The sequence below is a fragment of the Aulonocara sp. 'chitande type north' Nkhata Bay genome, linkage group LG1 (assembly GCF_057382095.1).
Source record: "Aulonocara sp. 'chitande type north' Nkhata Bay isolate Kocher_YH1m ecotype deep benthic linkage group LG1, A_spYH_male_GT1.1, whole genome shotgun sequence".
Taxonomy (NCBI): Eukaryota; Metazoa; Chordata; class Actinopteri; order Cichliformes; family Cichlidae; genus Aulonocara; species Aulonocara sp. 'chitande type north' Nkhata Bay.
Window position 1 is genome coordinate 1,693,086 of NC_141344.1, and position 14,531 is coordinate 1,707,616.

Sequence of the window (14,531 nt, forward strand, 5' to 3'; positions counted from 1 at the left end):
CTCCAGCCAGCACGGTGACGGAGCGAGTAATCAAGCCTCCGTTTATTTTGGATCAGCTGATCGTTAAACTGATGGATGAGGCCGCGGTGCGCGAAGCTCAGCGACGACGCTGCACGAGTACAGAGAGCCGGAGCGCTTTCACTGAAATGTACTGACGACTTCAAGTGAACACAAACTTTACTGACACTTTGTTGTATGGAGGGAAAACCGATGACGGATTAATTTGGACTATTTGATTATTAACGCGTCTCTCACGAGTCCCCAAAGATTACAGCAGTAAATGAGACCACACGTTCCCACGCCTGTTTGACACTGGAGTCGGTGTGTGAGGCGTTCCTGAGCTCTGCTGAGATCCTTCCTAAAGCCACTGGGCGAGATCCCAAAATCCATCCCAACCTCCAGGAGCCTGTAGAAGCACGTCTGGATCCCAAACTCTAAAGCTGAGGCCTCAACATGCCCAACAAACCCACAGGAATACCCTCGTGTTTGCAGCCTGACGTTAATCTCTAAACTGAAGACGCTGAAGCTCCAGCAACACCAGCAGATGAACCAGTTTCTCCACCTGCTGCAGCTCTCTGGGATCATCTCTGATGGTGGAGTTAATTAATCAGTGTGACTCCTGGGAAAGTGTAGAAGTGCAAACTGGGCGGGTTAAACTTTTCAGTTTACCAAATGACAGCGACTCGGTCAGGAAAGAGTGGCGGCAAATGAACTTTCAAAATAAGACTAAGATGGGATCCATTCTCCTGGATGGATAAAAATCAAACCTGTTAAGCCACCGACACGCTGCCTGTTAATACATATCTAACTGATGGAGCTGCTGCTCCTCCACATCAAAAGGAAGCAGATGAAGTGGTCCAGTGTCACCCAGCATGCCTCCTGGATGACGTGTTTTGGGTACGCTCTACTGGGAGGAGAGATTACGCCTCTCGGTTTGGGAACGCCTCAGCGTGTTTGTTTTTAGATTTGTTCGATTTTAGGCTACACCTGTACCTGGGTAAGCGTGACCGCTGAAAAAACTATGAGCTTAAGCTGGTCTCAGCCAACACAGGTGAGCTCCAGGCTGCAGGTAAGAAGGTGCAGTTGAATGAGTAAATATAGGAACATCAGAGGATCAGAAAAGCGTCACAGAAACAGACTTGTGCACTTTAAACGACTCCAACACTAAACAGGACCAAACCTCCGTGCCTCGTCATCTGGAAGCCAGTTCCACAAACCTCATTTAGTTCCAGTTTACCCACAGGAGTGGAGGTTACAGTTTGCACATGAGACCCATCTGAGGCTCCAACAGCTGCAGGCGACTCTGCAAACACACTCACTACCAGCACTCCAAACCACCCTCGCTTTACTTCCTGTCTTGCAGCCCTCCACCGTCCTGACCGTCGGCTGTATTTGCCTCCTTTCTTTGCCCAACCTCCACGTGAACCTCACCCTCTGTCATCACAGGGCCCATAAAACACACAGCCGGCCAGAGGGCGAGACCGCGGGGTAATAAAGTCTTTGACAGAGCATCTGTCCTCGCCGGCCGTAGCTGCACAGCCCCAGCTTTGACTGATGTAACCCTCAAGGCTGCAAACAAAACGGTGGGGCCGATATTCTTCAGTTTACGTCGGCACTGACGTCTGCTCATCTCCGTGAACCGAGCTGAGGCTCAGACGAGCCCGAGACAACAGAGGAACGGAGGGAGGGGCCTGTGTGCTCGCCAAGCTGATTTATGTGAATGTGGACGTAAAAAAGATACAGCACGCCGCTACAAAGGATTTCCCCCCGCGCTCGCCAAACTTTCTGCAGTGAGTCAGCGCGTGTGCTCTCTCCTCTAATGAGAACCAGCTCTGTGGGCCTGAAACTGGAGAAGAAGCAGCAGCACGCTGGGATCGTACTCACACTGGTCCTCTCCCATCACAATTTCACTACAACGGCTGAAATCTCCTGCTGTGACTCACACTCTGAAATGCAAGCTCCTCATCGAGCGTGGCGCCGCGCTGCGCACGAAAGGTGTAGAGTGAGGATGCCCTCTTCCTCCTCCTGCTCCTCCCTCGTGTTTCTGAAAGCTGCTGAGCTGCATCAGTGCGGATGAGACAAGGAGAAGGAAATCCAGGTAAGAACAGCCAATCAGCGCCTCCCACCTGACCCCACAGTCAGCTCATTCTTTATGTACAAAAACTTCACAGTTTTTAATGAAGACATGAAGAACGTTTCATCTCATGAATATTTCACAGAGCCACGAGTCCTCCGACGTGGCTCCAGATTTGACTCTTATCATGTTTGAGCCGTCGTTGCGTCTTCAAACTGAGCCACAGTCTGAGGACTAAACCTGGTTTTGCAGCAGCATCAGAGTCACAGTTTGAATAAACCATGCACCAGTTTAGTATCTGTGACAGGAGCAGATCCAGTACTGGTCCCTGTATGGAGGACCATGAGTGCCAAAATAAACAAATAACTAAATCATTAAATAATCAATTCAATGTGTATTTTATGTTTTTTTTTATTAACTTCCAAGTTTCAATAAATTCATGGCACACCTAATTATTCATAGATCTATTTCCTACCACTTCTCCCAGTTTGGGTCTGAGCACAGAAGCCCACACTTCCCTCACCCCGCCCACCTCTCCCAGCTTATCCAGTCAGATGACAGATGCCATCTCTCCAGTGAGTCCTGGGTCTGCCACAGGGCCTCCTCCCAGTAGGACACGTGGATGTGGAGGAGCAGCAGCTCTACTCCGAGTCCTCTCGAATGACGGGACTGCTCCACCCCATCTCTAAGGAAGAGCCCCGCCCCCTCTCAAAAGAAACACGTTTTATCGGCGACCGTGGGTGAGGGCAGGAACACAGATGGGCCAGTAAATCCACAGCTTCACTTTTAAGCCCAGTCTCACGCTCCACTCTCCCCTCCATCATGAACACGACCCCGAACTGTAATTAATTAATGACACATTTAATGAATCATTTAGCAACATAGTTACTTCATTTGGTCCTCCTGGTCCTCCGTACCCCGGGATGTTTGATTGGTTTTCTGGTCATTCACTGGAGGAAACAAAGTGCATTCTGGGTAAACGTTGTGAATCAGCCTGAGGAAATAGAAACATTTCTCGGTGTTGAATCACAGAAACATCTGTGCGTCTGAACGGAGCACAGAGATGAGCCCACTGTTTCCTGTCTCGTCACAAAGCGTCGCAGAGAGTGACACCGTCCTGACGTTCCTGCGGATAAACAGTATTTAAAATGGCTGACGGCGTGATTCTCTGGCTCTAACGCAACACTAATCGCTGCAGCTTTGGCTCCTGACTCCTGCATCAAACCTCTTCCTGCTCCGAGTCGCAAGTTTCCTGAAACGCAGCCAGAGGGAGATTTCCAAACTTCAAAGCAGAGATTCAGATTTTTCTCTCCAACTGAAATAACAGATCACTTCACAGTCTTCACTCATCAGCTAAAATACAACATCAAAGCAAAAGAATCTGAGCTTTAACGCTGATAAACCTTTAATATTCAAGTCTGACTGGAGGCCGGGGGCCACGCTCCGCCCAAAGTGCCTCCACAGTCTGACAAATGCTGGGTTTTAAAAAAAGAACCAGTCAGAGCCCAAAGAAACATCTGGAAGTTTGTGGCTTTGTCCAAAGATGAAAATCCCCAAAGTGCTGAATTTATTCTCATTTTATTACCAAGTGTTTGCCACCTCGTCCACCACAGCGCGCCGACACAGAGAAGAAACCGCAGTCGTGCTTTCTGTGAAACGCATTCAACACCGTAAAACTACAACGAACTACAAACATGGCCGAGGTTCCTCGCTGCGTTCATGGGTACCGCACCTTCACACAGAGAGGGGAGATGCCCCTCTTAAACCATCATCCTGAATGCGGAGACCCCACACGGCTGTGTCCGAGTCTCCGCCCACGAACACACCCCCATCCACCACTATAATAAAATCTGCAGATGATGCAACGGTCGTCAAACTTACAAGCTTAAGGTGGCACCAAAGAGTCAGTCACAGACTCGAGCAGAACAGGAAGTACAACCCAGCAGCTGTGTGTGGAGGAACGCCGTCCGTCTGTTGGGGCTGAACCTCCAGCCTGGTCAAAAAAACAAGCCCAGCAAAGGCTGTTCTTCCTACGGAAGCTGAAGCACGCTCCCCGTGAATCTGCTGCTGAACTTCTACAGGATCGCCACTTAGAGCACGAACGCCATCACGGGTGGGTCAGAAGCTGCAGAGCTGCACAGCTGAAGCGTGAGGTGACCTACACCCTGCCACCCTCTACTCAAACTTCCTCCATCGAGCAAACGATGCAGACAATCCCACACAAACAGACAGAGGGACAGCTTTCACCCCGCACACAGACCCCATCAGGACGATCATAAAAATCTATTATCTCCTGATTTATTATCGTCTATTTATTAATTTTTTATTATCTGTTCTTTTGTGGTGGGCACGAGAGGTGCCAGTCTAAGTTTTATTGTAATGGATCATCTGTTTAACGTCCACCAGGTGAGCAGTTCACCTGTTCTACGAAACAAAATTCATGCAAACTGAAGGTTTCTGACCTGCTCAGGTTACTGATGAATCAGTGCAGCTGCAGTGTAACAATGGCTAATGAAGCCGGTGTGTGTGTGTGTGTGTGTGTGTGTGTGTGTGTGTGTCAGATATTTGGCTGCTTTGTTCTTCTGCTTACTCGAGAGCTTTCGTCTCTTTGGCAGATGAGGTAATGGTTCGGCTTCCCGAATGCGGTAAAACATCATTTTTTACAGGCCGGCGCTGATGTGGCCGTTTCCTCTGCGAGCTCGCTTGTTGAAGCCGCTGCTTTGTTGTGGGTGCAGCTCTGTGGACGCACACGGCAGCTGTGAAACCGTACGGCTCCACGGACATCAGCCAAACGCGTCTCCTTTTGTCTGAAAGTCATAAAGTTTGTAACAGCGAGGATCTCGTTACAGTCACGTCAGGCCTCTCGATCTGATTCAACAATTTACCGTAAACGCAGAGACCTGAGTAACGAGCCTCCGCCGCCTGTCGTGGCTTTGCCGTGAGTCACTGTGGTTAAAGCGTGGGAACGCGCGCTCGCTGATAGATACCTGGGTCCAGCGTGGGCGTCGTTTATCCTCTCAGATCGTTTCTATTTGGCTAAAAATGTCTTCATTTGTTGTTAACGGCATATTTGTTTAAATCAAAGAGCTTCCACCGACTCAAACAGGCCTTGTTGGTCTTCCTTGTTGCATCACTGCGCGTGCATTTAAATGTATTTACTGATCATCCAATAATGTCAGACGTGAATCCGCCTCCTGTGGGAGCGGCCGAGCAGCCAAACGGAGCCAATAAAAACCTGCTTTAAAGAAAACTCAGTGAGCCGAGCGGCGCTGAAGAAGCAGCAGCACAACGGTGAGGATTCAGCAGCTGGTGCGGTCAGCACTGCCAGCATTACAGCTATCAATCACATGAGCTGCTGTTTACCCACCACAGCTTTCCTGTTGGCTCAATAAACGGCTGTGAAAGCCTTCTGCCCACGTTCACTGAACCTTTGTCCAAAACAGAAGGACTGTGAGGCCGAAGTGCCTCCGAGAGTCCTTTAAACACCGGGCTCGCTCCCGTTAAAGTGTAGAAGAAACTGTTCCTAACTTTGTGAGAAGCTTCAGTTTAACAGAAGCTGGTAACTCCAACTGAAGCTGACCGATATCTACGCTGGCTCGAGCTTTTTAACCAGCAGCTTAAAGCCCTGCGTTTCCTCTTCTTGTCACATGGATTCTAACTTACGAGCAATCCAGCGAGGCTTGGTTGAGTACTCTGATTACTTTTGCTTCACACATCACCAGCTGCTCCTGGCCTGGTCTGAAACAGGTTTGTGGTTTCCTGCAGTTTCCTGGAGGATGCTGACTCGTCATCAGAGGCCGATTCCTGCTCTCGCTCTCAGACGTGTCCTGGAAACCTAAACGTGGCGTTGCTCTAGCAGCGATGTTGTTTTTAATCTCATAAAAATTCATACCCGTGTTATCATGGATGACATGATACAGCGCAGCCCTGCTGGACACTTCCAAACTAACTGAATATCCGGGAAGGATCCGGGAAGTCGAAGAAATGTTTTCATGTCGAGATCTTAATGAACAATATTTAAAACTTGACATTTTTCTTTCCCCCTGAGCTTCCTTACAGACTAATGAACCGAAATAATCGAGGACACGTAATCAGAGTTGTTCTGCGTCTATTACTTGAGGAGGTCTGAATGACGATGCAGATCAAACCAGCTCAAACTGAGAAAAGCTTAAATATTTTTATTCAAAACTACAGTCGAACATTTCTTACTGGGAAAAGGTGTTAACAGTGTTTAAGACTCAACGCACAATACAAGTCTTTAGTAAGAGCTGCTAAACTTTAAGGCCAAACCCAGAGGAACCTTTGAGGGTGGAAGGGGTTAAAAACAGAAACGACCTGGATAAAAACGTTGCCCCGCCTCTGCTCGTCTTTGCTAAACCATCAAACAGCAGAACTTCATGTCCCACAGGGCCCCAGGTGTTACTGCAAGGAGAGCTTTCCACTGTAGTAAATTATACAGCACATTCCTGAAGCATGACTCTCTCTCTCACACACACACACACACACACACACACACACACGCACACGCTCGGCTCACTGACGCTACAAAGAGTTCAAATCAGCAAACAGGAGCGAGCGAAGTCAAGGACAGAGTCCAGAGTCGGCGTCCCTGAACTCGGGGATCGATGTCCAGCTCGGAGCTGCGGCCGTATCACATTCCCATCATTTATTCAGCAGGACGGCGAGGAGCAGGAGGGGGCGAGCCGACGACGGAGGACGGCGTGATGGATGCAAGCACAACAACAGGGAGACACTTTCACTCTGCTTGCTTCACAGTTCAGGAGCTTCAGGATTCATCGGTGCTGTCAGCCTCACCTGGATCGGAGGCTCGTACCGACACGCTTCAGCTCAGCTGAACAATTAATAACGTTGATAAAGTAAAAGGCTGGAAACAGTCCAGGACGTTACCCTGGAGACATATTTAACAGACTTAATCATTCAATCGTTTATAAAACACTAAACATGAAGATCTTAGAGGCTTTACTGGCCTTTCAGAGTCTGGTGATCATCAGTAGGGTGATATGGTACTACAAGGTCATTAAGATAAGATGGGGCCTGATTATTTAAGACCTTGTATGTGAGGAGCAGGATTTTGAATTCTGGGTTTAACAGGAAGCCAATGAAGGGAAGCCAAAACTGAAGGGTTTTCAGGGAGTTTTTAGGACATCCTGATAATAATGAATTACAGTCGTCCAGCCTGGAAGGAATAAATGCATGAACTAGCTTCAACGTTAGCCTTTTTTTTGGCTGCTCTGTTGGTCCTCGTCCAACTTTTGGAGCTGGTCTCGAGTGCAGATTAGAGCTTCTGGTGCTTCAGCATTGCTTTGATATCAGCTTTTTGACCTGCTGCCAGGTCCTCTGTCTGACTGCAGTAACCCAAAGATGACTGAAAGTGCTGCCGAGAACACGAGGCAGAGGGAGCATGCTTCAAAATGCTTCAAAATATCATCTTAAATCAGGAAGAAGATGATGTTGCTGATCTGGCAGCAGCTGTAGCCGACCAGGCTGAGCACGGATCAGTCTCTGTGTCACTGGAGCACAGCTGAAAGCATCTTTTTAGATGATAAAATGCACCACAAACACTCGTAGATCATCCTGTTTCACCTCACTATCATCTTCATCCTCCTCCTCCTCATTACGTAAGGTTACTGAAGCATTCTGAGCATGCCGCCGGCTCCAGGGAGCCAAAACAAGGTGCACCGCTGCAGGGCTGAGCAGCTTCAAAGCTTCTCCCACACCAAAGAGCTGAGAGCCGTTTGCATATCGTGCACATTTATGCAAATAGATGGAGCCGGAGTTTCCTAATCCACGAGGAAGATGATGAAATCGCCAATACCGAGGCCAAGCAGATAAAAAGACAGGAGAATGAAGAGGAGGAGTGGGTTACACTCCACATCTGCCAAAATGGAAAATGCAAATCCTCCTTTTAACACCTCTGGGCCTGAAAATACTTACAGAAGCTTTTCAAAGGTGAAGAATGATTTTACAGGCGAACAACGCGACGGCGGGTGGGTGGGATAAGCGCGGCTGGAGTCGCAGCGTCGAGGCGCAGCGCTGCGGCCGCGCTCTAATACCGTCTGCACCACCTCAGATGACCAGGAATTTGTCTGCCTCTAATCTTTTCCCACACTGAGGCAGAGTTCACGGCCCGTGCGACACGAAGCTCGGCAGGCGAGAAGGGGTTAACGCGCCCTAAAGGGGATCAAAGCCTCTTTTAAATGGGAGCAAATCAGCCCAACGAGCTTACACTGCAACACACACACACGGATACCAGCAGGTCCGTCCTGCACTCCACCGACCTGCGGACAGGAAACCATCCTCTCACACACAGAAGAGAACTTTCTTTGTGAAAAGCTCGGGTAGGTCCTTCGCTACTACGCTTCCTATTAGCTGTAAGTGAGCATGTGGAGGCGTGGCTTCAGAGGGACGTTCAGGAAAAACCTGGAACTAAACTCAGACACAAAGCGAAACGCAGTGAAGCCAAGTTTGCGTTTAAGGGTAAAAATCTGAAGAATGCTCGACATCCAAGCTGCCTGTTGATGTGTCAGAGCCCTCGCTGCGTGGATCTGACACATCAACAGGTCTACGTAACACTCCTGCTTCCTCCGACGGTTTAGAGCTCCAAACTCTCCAGCGTTAAACCAACATTTAGAGAACAGCTCAGCATTAACTCTCATTAACTCACAAACTGCTTAAGTGAACACAAACAGGGACGCAGTCTGATAACAAACCTGCACGCGGGGTCGTAACGCTAGGGCTGTGCGATATGACCAAAACTTCATGTCCCGATATAAGACTTCTATCGTCCCGATAACCATATAAATCACAAAAATGTAACATTTCCTGTAAATTCTGTGAATCTCGGGCAGCTCGACTGGTGTGAAGTGTTTCCAGCTGCGCGTCCTTCACCCGGAGTCGAGCGTTTTAGCCGATGCATGAAACGATACATTTTTAGACGTAAGTTGTATTTATTACACGGCGTGCTGCGGGTTGCCTGTTCTAACGTTTGAGTCTAAGGTTTATTTTTTAGCACCTGGCGGCTCTTTTTTACTTCTCATCCGTAAATAATCTTTCACGTGATTCAGTTTATTTTGATGCATCTCAATCATCCCGGAAAGTAAATCTCCAAAAGTTGATTCTGTTCTTCGCGTTTTGTGGGAGAAACGTTTCGTCACTCATCCAAGTGACTATTTTGAAAAGTCTCAACAGGATCTTGAGCTTTATTGTGAAAGGTTTATGTGGAAAATAAACAAGCGGACACGCGAAGGTGTTACCGTCGTTGTTGCTAACGACAACGCATAAAAACAGGCGCTTGTCCGTCTGTAGTGTGGTTGTATTAAATATAAGAGAAAGCGAGAGCTGTAAGAAATGAATACAGCCTCTACAGTGACATCAGAACCATGAACAAATATTGCTGTAAACAGTTTATTTTGCGACACCACCAAACAAACGACAGCGTAAAATGAAACGACAGATGTTTTTATATCGTCATCCGATATATATCGTTATATCGAACAGCCCTACGTAACGCCGCCGTAAAGCCGACTGCAGGATGCGGGCTTCGTGGGTAAAGCGAGTGTTAAACTTGCAGATACAAGCGGGGGTCGCTGCAGGACACGAGTGGGCGTCCCTCAGACTGATCCAGGATCAGACGATCAGCCCGATCACAGAGGGAGAAATCGTATTTGATGCCTGCTGAAATGAAGACATTTCTTTGTAAATGATCAACTGTACGGCCCGGCTGGGTCGACATAAACGACCCCAAAGTGTTTGATAAAGGACACAAACCCACAGACAGATGAGCAGGTTTTTGGGAGCACAGTCAGCTTCACCTTGGTTTGAAACTGTAAGGAGGACAAATCAAGAGAGGATGTCAGCTACGAGCATCTGTGGAATGGAGGTAAACTCTAATAAAGTTATAACAGTGGACATGCTGAACACCGCAGCTCCATGCTGGTCCCGTCTTACTGGGCAGCTGTGGAGACTACCAGTCCATCCTGAGACCTCACCTGTCCAGTGACTGTAGATGAATGTGGCCTCATTCATTTATAGTCCAAAGGTCACGTGTTCTGCCCGTGAGGATTGATATACAAAGGTAGCAGACGTGGTGTCAGTCTGAAGACGTTCACGCTGTGTGGAGGGAACTAAAGACAAAACCATGAGGAGTGTACAGAGGCCTGTAAACGCTGCTGTCACGCTGAGTGGGTAAAGGCCCTCTGAGGAGCCATGAATTACACTCTGCCTCAGGGTTAATTAAGCGTTCGAGTGGGTGAGGCAGAAAGGTCGCAGGACCTGCACATCGCAGGAAACACCGCTGGTAACATCCAGGCCGTGTCCTCTGAATATTAGCTCTGACAGGAAAATCCTTCGGTTTGTGCTTTCAGGCATCAGCCGACTAACGTTTGCTCCACATTTTTATTTTAACATGTGAAATCATGACAGGAGCCTCTGCTGGTTGCTGCTCTGACTTCTCTCTGATTGGTTCATCTCCAACGTGGAAGAAAGCGATGCTCACGGTGGCTTCGGTACCACAGGTGCACGTCTATTTCAGGAGCTCGTGTTTTACACTCAGTTAGCACTGAGGTGGTGAGTTCAGCTGCTTATCCAGTGTAGCTATGCTGTGCAGAGATAAACTCCTTTTTGTCCGTCTCTCCTCCACTCCTGAGACCATCTCCTCATCAACAGCCTTCCACTCATCTCAGCCCAGATTAAGACCTTAAAATGCTTTGATTTTTCTCAAAGGTCTTTATTTGTCTGAAAAGTTCAGCTCGAGGAGACAGAAACATTCATAAGGAAGACCTTGTGTTTCCTGCCTTCAGCTGTGACCACGCTGGCTGTGGACAGCTTGTTGAAGAGCTCGCTCGTTCTGGAGGGACTCAGAGTACAGCCGCTACTTCTCCATATCAACACAAGTCAGCTGGAGGGCTCCAGGATCTGATAGAGACGCCTCCTAGTCACCTCCCAGGTGAGGTGTTTCGGACATGTCCTACAATGAAGGGACACCGGAGCAGATCCAGGACACACTGCAGAGATTAGGTCTGTAGGACTGTTCGGGAACGCTGCAGTGATGAGTTGGTGGCTGGATGGACTTGTAGTCACCGCAGCTAAGAGTTGTACTCGACAGCAAACTCTGTCATCGGTGAAAATGTTTAGCTGCAAACTGTTCTTCCAGATTTTGGGCCTGTATTTGTAAAGCACTTTACACGTCCATCCACACACACATCCACACACTGGTGATGGCAGCTACGTTGTAGCCACAGCCACCCTGGGGCGCACTGACAGAGGCGAGGCTGCCGGACACTGGCGCCACCGGGCCCTCTGACCACCACCAGTAGGCAACGGGTGAAGTGTCTCGCCCAAGGACACAACGACCGAGACTGTCCGGTAAATTAGCTAAAGATGCCATACACTGGTGGCAATTGATAAAGTCTGAGGATAACGAGGCCACTCTGCAAACAAGGAATAACATTTTGGAAGATGAACCCCTCGACTTGGAGATGATGAGCGCTCTGTTGACGAAACAATGAATGTGCTCGGTGTTGACAGGAGAGGCCTGAAGAGATCCACTAATGCTCAGCTAAGAACATTTATAATTCATTCAACCGCAGGGAAACCTGGAGTAGATCTAAGCTGCCGGGCAAAGAAACACACTTTGTGCGAGAGTCAGTGAAATAAATCACAGATTATTATCAGGCTCATTTAAAAGCTGCAGCAGAAAGTTAATAATTCATCAGGTCAGTCGCCATCGCATCGTTACAGTCTAGTCCTGCGCTAATCTTCTCAAACAGCAGGTCATAAAAGTGGTGAGAAAGATATGCTAGTGCAGGTAAAATCCTGAGCAGACACATCACACTGTTAATCCAGGATCCCAGAGCATGTCCTTAAAATCCAGACAGGTACGTGGATAAAGGCCAGACAGGTGTAAAGAGTGTGGTTGTTGGCGCATGAAAGCCACACAGACTCAGATAAGGATGGAAACATGTTCAAGTAGAAGCTGATAAGACTGTGTGTGATTTCTGAGGCAGATACTCTGCAAGCATGAGCTGGAGCTGCGCGAGCAGCAGCAGAGGAAGCAAAGCTGAGCAAATCTGTGTGTGACCGCACACACACACACACACACACACACACACACACACACACACACACACACACACACACACACACACACACACACAGGTTTGAATAAATCAAAGAGCTTCGGCTTAATTTCAGTCGATGCTGAAACTCATGACTGCGTCTGACGGCCTGAGACATCAGCTGGAGCGGCGAGATAACACCAAGGTTACTTTTCCACAGCCCGGACACGAACACTGTTCTGAAAACGGAGCCTGAAAACCAGCTGGACCAGTACACGCAACCCCCTTTAAGTCCCACAGCTCACAGTCAGCTGAGGGTGGGAACACAGACCGGCAGGTAAATCAGCGGCGTCGCCTTCACGCTCTGATCGTACAACAGCATCCTGGCAGCGACGCCTCTGTGACATCATGCAGAGTACAGACACCTGCACTGTAAACCCAACAACAGGCAAAGCTGTGATGGGGAGACCTTTGAAACAGCGAGCTGGATGCTGGATGGAGCTCAGAGGAACCTGAATCACGATGTTCACAACGCCACACAAGGAGCTTCACAGAGCAAAGACCCTACAGTAACACAGAGACAGCAGCTGCTGCCCTTTACTGTAAGATTAAAGGGAAAAGTCTGAAACAAACCTCTTCACGTACACATTAAACACGTATGGATACTGCAGAAAGGGAGCAGGCGGTTTTATAGGCTTGGTTTTAACAGCAGGATCAGCCGTGCCGGCGCCAAATATTATGATCTGGCTGAGAGCCGGCTGCTGACGGCGAGCGGATCCAATAAATGGTCCAGAAATAAATTCATATAAACGCAGCACAGGCTGCAGAACGTTTCTGTACGAGTCGACGGCCGTGAAACTAACGGTAAAACTGCCCAATCGCAGCCACTCGAGTGTTTAACGCCACAGATCCACCACGCGAACCTTCACCAGCAAGCACCGGGAAGCGTCGGACGAACTCGCCGTGTTTGCACCTCATGAGCCGGGATTTATAAGGAGACGCTTTATTACCTCTGAGAACGTTCTGCTGGAGCTACACACGACAGGCACAACGTGTTCAAACTCAGGAATGTTTTGTTTAACCTCTGAACTCTGACCTTTGACTCATGCAAGCATAACAAGGCTCCGAGCTCATGAAATGAGTCAGTGTTGGGTTCTTTGTTCCCAGCAGCTGTCACACCAACACATCATCGGTTGAATCTATGACTCTGTGCATGCGAGCCGGTGCTGATGAAGATCTTGTCAAAGAAGTGTCCTTCATCAAGCCTGGAAGCTATTCCTGAAGATCCTCACAGAGCTGGCAGAGAGCTGCTCACACCAAACATACAGACTGTTTCTGTCTTATGTGTTTTCATGACTGCTGGTGCCACTGTCCTGCAACATATACAGACACGACACGTGGCTCAAGACTTTTGCACAGTACCATATATACATGAACAGGATCATTGTGACCCCCGACTGTCAGCGGGAGGAATCGGAGGGGTCCCCAGACTCCACCCACCTCCGCACGTGCTCCTCCTTCAACTCAGCACATCTGGAAGACAGATCACCTAAAGGCCACCAGAGGCGGTCACTGACATCATGCTGAGGTTCCACCCAGACAGGAAGGCGTGTGTGTGTGTGTGTGTGTGTGTGTGTGTGTGTGTGTGTGTGTGTGTGTGTGTGTGTGTGTGTGTGTGTGTGTGTAATGAGCCAGCAAAGAGAAGAATTCAGAGGTCAACACTTCCTTTGGCAAAAACATCACACATAAATGAAACTACGCTGACCTACATTCAGGCCCCGGAGCGCCTCACCCTGAGTGGACTGATTGTGGGATGTGAACAGTTCAAAAACAAACACACGCACAGATATATAATCACAAAATGCAGGTTGAGTCCTCTGGAGTCAGTTTCAGTGACAGAAGCAGACCAAAGGCATTCCTCCTCCCGCTGGAGCTGAAGCTCTGCTGCCAGCCATAATTACTGAGTCCTAAACAAACACAGCTAAACACACACACACACACACACACACACACACACACACACACACACACACACAGTGATGGAAACACTCCCTCCAAGAATAAAACACAGCTACAACCGCACAGCAGCTCTGCCCTGCTGCTGTGCAGAGTCTGATAAGCCTTCGTGCACAGCGCTTAATGCGTCGCTGCTGACGGCGTGTCGAGGTGAGCTCGTGGTTCTGACGCCGCCGCCCTGCAGGAAGGAAACTCTGGGTGTGGATTTAAAGGTTCTTCGCTGTCTCTTCTGCACTCAAACTTCACCACGGTGCACGGAGCTTGAGAGCATGAGAGATAAATGCAGCGTCTGCTTCTGAGAGCTGCGTCACAGCGGCCATCTTTTATATACAGCTATTTCTTTAAAATGGACTGAATGACCTGCA

General features: G+C 48.7%; 1 protein-coding gene across 4 annotated transcripts in view; it reads right to left on the reverse strand.

Annotated features, from left to right (window-relative positions):
* Nucleotides 1-14,531, reverse strand: part of ccdc102a (coiled-coil domain containing 102A) — a 52,083-nt gene that overhangs the window by 31,039 nt on the left and 6,513 nt on the right. Inside the window, exon 1 of one of the 4 annotated variants that reach the window (XM_086286791.1) lies at nucleotides 8,030-8,491. The exons of 1 other annotated variant lie outside the window; for it this stretch is intronic. The gene's annotated coding sequence lies outside the window, so the exon portion shown is untranslated. Of the gene's footprint in view, nucleotides 1-2,963; nucleotides 3,266-5,061; nucleotides 5,217-8,029; nucleotides 8,492-14,531 lie in introns of those variants that run through there. 2 more of the 4 variants (XM_086286715.1, XM_086286835.1) reach the window with 2 other exon arrangements.